Consider the following 10114-nt stretch of genomic DNA (forward strand, 5'->3'; position numbering starts at 1 on the left):
GAGTACGGCTTCAAGTATGTAAGATAAAGTCTATCAAACAGCTTTATACCTGCTTACTTCAAAAAAAATAAATAAATTTATATGCAGGAACTCACCTTTCTGTAGTTGAACAATACAAAGGTAAGAGATTGTTATTCTTACTATTTTACTGATACCATAAATGTCAGTTTTTAATTTCCCACTCCCCAAAGATAACATATTAACTTTATTTGCTTTGCCTGATCAGTTGTCTAAATGGTAATATTGGGATCTTATGTCTTTTTTTTTCTTGATAATTTTCCTAATTATGATTGATTTTATATTTTGAATTTGTACAGTTCCCAGAAAGTGTTTTAATAAATGATAATTTTATAAAACAGTGTATACTCAAAATTCATAAATACTGTCTTCCGTAATGAGTAATTATTTGATGCATGAGAAAATTGTCATATGTTTTGCTGTTATTCTTTTGCTCTTTACTGACAAGAAGGAACATTGCAAATAAAAACAAAAAAATCCAACTTTCTTCTAGTTGTTCCATATAATATTTTGCTTTGGCTTTGAAAAATGATTATTTTATAATAATACACTGCTTTTTCCCAGTTATAAAAGATAATCTTAATCTTTTAGGCAAATATTTTAGAAAATCTAGAAAATGAAGAGATAGATAATAATTCATTAACATTATCTAAAATACCTTTACTCAGAGAACTTCTGAGAATATTTTGGTATAGGTATTTTCAGTTTTTCTTTCCTTTAAAATATGCATGGTTCTCATAAAATTTAAACCATAAGGCATTATAATTTTATATCTACATTCTGCTTTGTTCATTCAACATCATAGCATGAAAACTTTTCCTTCTCCTTAAATGTATTATGATAGCATGTTTCATACTATAAGTATTAGCACATAATTTAATTAACAAGTATTCTATTATTAGACTGATATTATTTCATAAATGTTAACTTCTTTAAATAATGCATAGTAAATCATGGTTCATAAATCATCATGTGTATGTTTGATTATGCCCTTAGCTATATTCTCAGACATTAAATTACAAGTTAAAGTGTATGTATCTAAGAATATTGCCATAAGTACTGCACATATACATGTAATGACATAATTTTATCAAGGAATTAGTCACATCCTGTACTAGATACTAAAAATTACAAGGCATAGTGAATTTAGAAGTGAGGCCTAAATGGGTTAAAATGTGTAAAACACTGACCTGCAAAACTAAATAAATACAGGGAGTTAACTAGCTTCTAAATTTTTTAGCAAGCAAAGGGTAAAAGGTGACTTTAGTGGAGATGTAATTTGTATTGAGTGATAGAAAGCCAACAGTACTTCTTTAGATGACAGTCCTCCTAAAGGAGGAGGATTAATACTCTATAACATATAAAATACTTAACAATTAGTAATATATGCACTATTTGCTTAAGCATGTATTTATTGCATAGTTTATTTTAAAAATCATGAATATAAGTTGCTAGCAACAAATCAAAATGTATTTCTATAAAGTTAATTATATGGAGGGTCAGCCTGATTTGTTCAAACTGTTCACTTGCTTATCGCCTCTAAAGAAAAATATGTGTAAAATTAAATTTTAGGATATAGCACAAGTGCAGATGGAGTGGCTATATTTCTTTAAAATACTTAGCTTTGACAAGTGTATTTCAACTGATATTTTATTAAATAATGAGACATAGTGTGTTGGAGGTCATGTACTGTATATCCAAAATAATCACACAGCAAATTTGTTTATAGGGGGTATGTGTGTGTGTGTGTGTGTGCGCGCGCGCGCGTGCACGCGCGCGCACAAGCTTAGGGAGAGGAGTGATATTAAGAGAGTATCTACAACTCCAGAACCCCTGAGTTTTATCCTTTTCATATTCACAAAGGGATTATATGTACACAAAATAAAACCAGAAATGAACATTTTTAAAGCATAAATGTGCTTTGACCTTAGACTGAAATGCAGTTAACACAGAGGTGTTCTAGGGGTCTAGAAACTAGAGAACTAATTTGTCATTTGTTTTTCCTCATATTCAGTGGATTTAAATCTTTTGAAAAAAATGCTTTAAAAAAAAAAGTGCCAAACATAGGAAAAAAGCTTGTGAACAACAGAGCAAGTGTTTAAGATTCTTAGATTCACCTGTCCTGGGCCTTCTCTATTGTTTGCATATAAAGTAGTATACAATTTCTACCTTTTAACATTGTGGTGGCCATCAGTTCTTTCAAAAGGTTTTTAAGCGGTTAACAAGCAGAAGTGTTTATCTGCCTTGTCCAGTTACTGGCTTTTCCATGAAATATAGACTCCATAAGTACCAGCAGTTAGGATTACTTTCTATGGAATCAAAGGCCAATAAAGAGCCAGTAATATCACAGGACACTTAATATTATTTCAGACACATGCAGTGTTCCAACTGAATAGTTATGTCTGAAGCTGTTCATTCCCTATGTCACAGAGGATGTGAAAATAATCATGCAAATCTATTATTTTAAAACAAGATGGCATCAATATAATTCTCTTTTCACACAAAGTAAGATAAGAAAATATAAAATTATTTAAATAAAAAGGAATGGATATTTATATATCTTACAAAATTATATGCATAAATTAACAGATTTAAATGTCATTTATGATGATTAATTAGAGGAAAAGTTCCTTGAGATTAAAGGTTACCTTTCAGAGAAAATTCAAGGACAAGTATTTTATGGTTACTACATGCAGGGGGAAAAAGAAAAAAAAAGATTATAGTCTTGTGTATAACATTTCATTTTCTAAGTCTATTAAATTATTTCCTGCAGCGTGCTTTCATTATTTAAAATTCTATTTCATCCTTCAGAATCAACCACTGTTTCCTCTCTTCTCTCAGTTCCGAGTTTCTCTCACCAGTAGTTGCTAATTAGGAGAACCTCTGGCCTCAGGGCTTTGTGCAAAATTCTGTTTGTTAGCACTGGGTGAATCAGTGGAATCTGAAGAATAAAAAGAAAATAAAAACTAGATCATGGGGGGGAATGTAATATTTTGCTTCTACATAAGCTTGGCAAATAATTTACAGTTTGTTTACCTTTCATTTTTTGTTGTTAATAAAAGTAAGGTAAAAGAGAAATGATGTGCAAATTACTGACATAAACACACACAACCATGTGGAACCAAAATTTCAGATGATCTCAAAAAAAACTATACACAACAGGGAAGAAAATAGTTCTGTACTTTCCTATTTGTAGCCACTAAATAATTTTTAAGATTGTTAGAAAAACATAAATTGATAACTATTTGTAAAATATGAAGAGTATCCATTAGGAAAATAATATAATATGCAGAATGCAAAAAATAACTTAAAAATAAATTGCAGTCTAGCAAAAACTGAGATGCAAGTCTCGAGCGCTAGCTGGCAGCCAAGCGTACGCGCTCAGGGATTAGTGGCCACCATCGACGGTGCTTAGGTTCCTCTGGGCTCGTCTGTGCCCCTCGCTCACCACACACTCCGCCGTCATAGGCCGCAATTATGGTAAAGCTCGCAAAGGCCGGGAAAAATCAAGGTGACTCCAAGAAAACGGGTCCTCCCCCAAAGGAGGTAGAAGAAGATAGTGAAGACGAGGAAATGTCAGAAGATGAAGACGATGAGAGCAGTGGAGAAGAGGTTGTTATCCCTCAAAAAAAGGCAAGAAGGCTACCACAACTCCAGCAAAGAAGATGGTGGTTTCCCCAACAAAAAAGGTTGCAGTTGCCACACCAGCAAAGAAAGCAGTTGTCACCCCTGGCAAAAGGGCAGCAGCTATGCCAGCCAAGAAGACAGTTCCACCTGCCAAAGCAGTGGTAACATCTGGCAAAAAGGGAGCCGCCCCAGGCAAAGCATTGGTAGCAACCTCTGCTAAGAAGGGAGCAGCCACCCCAGGCAAGGGAGCAAAGAACGGCGAGAATGCCAAGAAGGAAGACGGTGATGAAGAGGATGAAGATGACAGTGAGGAGGAAGACGATGATGACGAAGAGGAGGATGAACCAGCAGTGAGGAAGGCAGCTGCTGCTTTTGGCCCTACTCTTGCCACAGATGATGAGGATGACGAGGATGACGAAGACGATGATGATGATGATGAGGAGGAGGAGGAGGAGGAGGAGAATGAAGATGACTCTGAAGAAGAACCTATGGAGATTGTACCAGCGAAAGGAAAGAAAGCTCCAGTAAAAGCTGCTCCTGTGAAAGCTAAGAGCACTGCTGAAGATGAAGATGAAGAGGAGGAGGAGGAGGATGAAGAGGAAGAGGAAGAGCATGACAATAATGAAGAGGAGGAGGACGAGGAGGAGGAAGAAGAGGAGGAGGAGGAGGAATAAGAAGAGGAAGAGGAAGAAGAGCCTGCCAAAGAAGCACCTGGAAAACGAAAGAAGGAAATGGCCAAACAAAAAGCAGCTCCTGAAGCCAAGAAACAAAAAGTGGAAGGCACAGAACCAACTACGTATTTCAATCTCTTTATTGGAAACCTGAACTTCAATAATTCTGCTCCTGAATTGAAAACGGGTATCAGTGATCTTTTTGCTAAAAATGATCTTGCTGTTGTCGATGTCAGAATTGGTGTGTCTAGGAAGTTTGTCTATGTGGATTTTAATCTGCTGAAGACCTGGAAAAAGCTTTAGAAGTCACTGGTTTAAAAGTCTTTGGCAATGAAATTAAACCAGAAAAACCAAAGGGAAAAAATAGTAAGAAAGATCGAGATGCAAGAACACTTTTGGCTACAAATCTGCCTTACAAAGTTACTCAGGATGAATTAAAAGAAGTGTTTGAAGATGCTGTGGAGATCAGATTAGTCAGCAAGGATGGAAAGAGTACAGGGATTGCTTATATTGATTTTAAGACAGAAGCTGATGCAGAAAAAGCCTTGGAAGAAAAGCAGGGAACAGAGATAGATGGGAGATCCATTTCTCTGTACTACACCGGAGAGAAAGGCCAAAGTCAAGACCATAGAGGTGGAAAGAATAGCACTTGGAGTGGTGAATCAAAACCCTGGTTTTAAGCAACCTTTCCTATAGTGTAACAGAAGAAACTCTTCAGGAAGTATTTGAGAGGGCAACTCATATCAAGGTGCCCCAGAACTAAAGTGGCAAATCTAAAGGGTATGCATTTATAGAATTTGCTTCATTTGAAGATGCTAAAGAAGCTTTAAATTCATGTAATAAAAGGGAAATTGAGGGCAGAGCCATCAGACTGGAGTTGCAAGGACCCAGGGGATCACCTAATGCAAGAAGCCAGCCATCCAAGACTCTCTTTGACAAAGGTCTCTCTGAGGATACCACAGAAGAGACGTTACAGGAGTCCTTTGATGGCTCTATTCGAGCAAGGATAGTCACTGACCAGGAGACTGGATCCTCCAAAGAGTTTGGTTTTGTAGACTTTAACAGTGAGGAAGATGCCAAAGCTGCCAAGGAGGCCATGGAAGATGGTGAAATCGATGGAAACAGTCACTTTGGACTGGGCCAAACCTAAGGGTGAAGGTGGCTTTGGTGGCCGAGGAGGAGGCAGAGGTGGCCGAGGTGGCTTTGGTGGCAGAGGCCGGGGAGGCTTTGGAGGGCAAGGAGGCTTCTGAGGAGGCAGAGGAGGAGACCACAAGCCACAAGGAAAGAAGACAAAGTTTGAATAGTTTCTTCTATCCCTGTCTCTCCCTCTTCCATTTGAAAGAAAGGACTCTGGGGTTTTTACTTTGTTACTGATCAATGACAGAGCCTTCTGAAGACATTCCAAGACAGTATACAGCCCTGTGGTCTACTTGGAAATCCACATAGATAACATTTCAAGGGAGATAACCTTGTTGGTGTTGACTGGATATTCGTATAAACTTTTTAAAGAGATGATTGATAGAGCTAACCCTTATCTGTAAGTTTTGAATTTATATTGTTTCTTCCCATGTACAAAACAATTGTTTTCCTACTGAGGGTTTTTTTTTTTTTTTTTTGCGTTGGGGGGTGTAAAGGAAAGCAGAATGTTTTATCATGATTTTTGCTTCAGCAATTTTGGGACAGATTAAAAGTCCTAGAGTGCTGGAAAAAAAAAAAAAAACACACAAACTGAGATGCAGGAAAGAAAAAGTACAAAATATATGCAAGATTTAAAATAAGAGGAAAATTAAGATGCATATAGCTATTTTGTTTAAAGACAAAGAATTTCTGTTTGAAAAAACAATTTTTTAAAAACCCAGAGTCACATGCTTTATATGATGGCTATATTTAAATCATAGAAATAATGATATGGGAGAGTTAAAAGACATATTCAGTACATAAGGACCCTGAAAACACACTCCCTGTATTTTCCCCCCACAAAGTGAAACAAACAAACAAAAAAGATTATATTTTACCTTCAAAGTTTAAAGAGAAGTTATCTCTGATTGTCAAATACAAAAATGTGTTTTTTCTTTCCACTTATTATATTTATTCTCTGAAAGCTTAAAATTTACCTGCATTAGTAATTATTTTTGCTTTCAAAATGAAGAAACTAAGCAAGAAAGGGAGAGAAAATGGGAGGGCGGGCAGGTGTAATTTTTTTCAACAGCACTGGCAAATATGGGGGAGATATTCCCAAGAATTTAATTTTCAAAATTGAGCATTAATCTGGTGATAGGGGCTTCCCTGGTTGCTCAGCTGGTAAAGAATCCACCAGGAGACCCTGGTTTGGTTCCTGAGTTGGGAAGATCCCTTGGAGAAGGGATAGGCTACCTACTCCAATAGTCTTGGGCTTCCCTCGTGGCTCAGATATTAAAGAATCTGCCTGCAATGTGGGAAACCCGGGTTTGTCCCTGGGTTGGGAAGATTCCCTGGAGGAGGGCATGGAAACCCATTCCAGTCTTCTTTCCTGGAGAATCCCCAAGGATAGAGGAGCCTGGCAGGCTGCAGTGCACGAGGTCACAAAGAGTTGGACAGGACCCAGGGCACATACTAGAGATGGGTCAAGGGAACAAGAGAAATGGGGTAAATGTTCCAATTTGACACAATGTTTAGTCACATAATTCCTATGCTTTAGAAAAAGATTAGTTTAGGATGAACCCACAGATGAGAAGTGAAGTAAAAGGCATTCAGTTGTGTTGGACTCTTTGCTACCATGGAATTCTCCAGGCCAGAATACTAGAGTGGGTAGATTTTCCCTTCTCCAGGGGATATTCCCAACCCAGAGATTGAACCAGGGTCTCCCACATTGCAGATTCTTTACCAGCTGAGCCACCTGGGAAGCCCAAGAATACTAGAGTGGGTAGCCTATCCCTTCTCCAGTGTATCTTCCATACCCAGGAATCGAACGGGCTTCTCCCACATTGCAGGAGGATTCTTTACCAACTGAGCTATGAGGGAAGCCACATATGATAAACACAATGGATAAATCAGAAACAGCATTGGAAGCCATTTATTTACATAGCAGAATTTAGTTCTGATAAAATTAAATTATGTTAAGGTTTATGAAATGCATTAAGCTTATTTTATGCCTTAGGTTTGTTATTGCATAATTCTGTGTAGCTTCCTTTCTGTCCCACATTCTCAGTTAAATCCTTCAACATCTGACTCTTAACTCTGTTTTACTTTTTTATATTAAATGAATTAGATAATCCACTAAACAAATGGGAGGAAATAGCATTAATGATATGTTGCACTTGCATTATGAAGTTAATTGGATCAACTAAATTAGTTTTCTTACATCCATGCTTGCATCGGTTTTAAGATTAAAAGCAGGAAATCATCAAGAGAACTCAGATTTCTGTGATCTTCTCTCTTCATTATAAAGCAGAGGTCTGTAATGTATTTATTCCCTGAGCAACCAATGAGACCGCATACTAGTAAAAAGCTTGAAATTCAAAGAAAAAAAAAAATGAGGAAAAAAAAAAAGAGAGAGAGAGAGAGAAAAGAAGAACAAGAGAAGAATCACAGAAATTTCAATAAATCATAGAATTCTACAAATCTAACTTATTTATAGAGTGACAACCACACATCACTGTGGTCTGGCTTCAAGATACTGTTATGTTCCAGGAAAGAACTCATTGAGATAGTGGGAAAATCCAATGTTCAGTGTGCTGTGTAGTAGCGAAGGGCTTTACTTGAGAATAAAATCCTACTCTGGAAATCTTCTCAAGGCTTAGATTAATCTTAAATTCAAGGTGGTGTTGTTCAGTCACTGAGTCATGTCTGACTCTTTTTTACCTCATGTACTGTAACCCACCAGGATCCTGTGTCCATGGGGTTCTCCAGCAAGAATATTGGAGTTGATTGGTCATTTCCTTCTCCAGGGGATCTTCCCAGCTCAGGGATCGAAACCACGTCTCCTACATTGGCAGACAGATTCTTTACTACTGAGTTGCCTGGGAAGGCCAAATTCAATCTACCTGGGTCCTAACAATTCTGGTTATTCCAAGATTCTCAGTTAAGGTTTACGCTAGAAATTTCAACTCTAGGATGAAAGATGGAATGCTCTCTTTGTCGACTGTCAGCACTCAATTACATAATTTAATGTCATAGACTTCATTTCACTGTGAGATGTTACTTCCTACGGTACACAAATTATCCATTACATTAAGAATGTCCCATAAAAACTCTGATTCTAAGATTTGTATCATAATGCTAATTTCATCTTCTTTTTTTACATTTAGAAGCAAAAATTGATTTGGGCTCATATTCACTCTAAATTTACAGTAAGCAGCAAATTTTATTCTCTGAGTATATGGTTCTTAATTTGAATCAGTTCTAGTCATCAGTAAATTCTATCAATGTCCATAAGAGGTAATGGGATAAGATCTTACAGTATGCAATAATTTCATTTTATTATTATTAATTTTAAATCATTTTATTATTTTTGTTAAAGTCAATAACATTTGGTGACTGTGAGTCAATGAATTATTTTGTCTTTTACAGAGAAAGGTGATGTAATTACATGACAAGTTATGTATAATACAAATATATTACCTTAAAGAATTTGGCTAAAATTTTTAGAAATTAACATGTCAATCATAGTTGTAAATAAACCATACAAGAGTTTAGGTATTCAGAATTATTCAAATATATTTCTGTTTGCTTTTGTTTCATAATTTTCACTTCATATCATACTCTACATATCGTATTCCACAGTTATATTTGATTAGATGATTATTTTTATCTACATAACACATAGAATATGTGCAGCTTAAAACAAACATGTGATTTCAGTTATTGATACAGTATCTTTACCAAAACATTGTAATTTTTTTTAAATTAGAGGATCAATACTTTACAATATTGTGGTGGTTTTTGCCATAAATCAACATGAATCAGCATTAGGTATGCATATCTCTTCTCCCTCTTGAACCCATCTTTTAATACATTGTTTCTCTGATTTCTCCATGTTATATAGGCGACATATGTTACACACACACACATACTCATATATATATATATATTTACATGTGGATGGCATCACTGACTCAATGGGCATAAGTTTGAGTAAACTCTGGGAGCTGGTGATGGACAGGGAGGCCTGGTGTGCTACAATTCATGGGGTCACAAAGAGTTGGACATGAGTGAGTGACTGAACTGAACTGTTATATATATATATATGTATATATGTACATATGGGGCTTTCCAGGTGGCACAAGTGGTAAAGAAGTTGCCTCTCAATGCAGGAAATGCAAGAGATGAGAGTTTGATTCCTGGGTGGGGAATGGCAACCAACTCCATTATTCTTGCCTGGAGAATCCCTTGGACAGAGGAGTCTGACAAGCTACAGCCCAAAGGGTCACATTGAGCCAGACATTACTGAAATGGCTGAGTAGAGCACACATGTACATATATATATATATATATATATATATATACACACACACACACAAACATGGGTTATGTTTAATAAAAATATAATAGACTGTCCAAATAATAACAGGAGAAAACCAATTACACTAAGCTAACCATGTCTACACTGAGCACAGAATCAGAAGACTTTCCCCTCTGAAACTGGAAAGCACCTGCAAAAAAAATTTCATCTGTAATAAAAGCCAACCAACTACTTTGGAAATGAGAAACACGGGAAGACTTTTGAAAAGCACAAGATGGAAAAAATGCTTTAAAAAATGGAAGAAATTAACGAAATTTTTATAAGAACTATTTTTAATTTATATATATCTGAAGATAAT

General features: G+C 36.2%; 1 pseudogene; it reads left to right on the forward strand.

The window, feature by feature from the left end:
* The first annotated feature begins 3495 nt into the window (after positions 1 to 3495).
* LOC138080467 (nucleolin-like) lies at positions 3496 to 5620 on the forward strand (annotated as a pseudogene).
* The last annotated feature ends 4494 nt before the right edge of the window (positions 5621 to 10114 follow it).

Source organism: Capricornis sumatraensis, chromosome 5, assembly GCF_032405125.1.
Source record: "Capricornis sumatraensis isolate serow.1 chromosome 5, serow.2, whole genome shotgun sequence".
In the NCBI taxonomy this organism is placed as follows: Eukaryota; Metazoa; Chordata; class Mammalia; order Artiodactyla; family Bovidae; genus Capricornis; species Capricornis sumatraensis.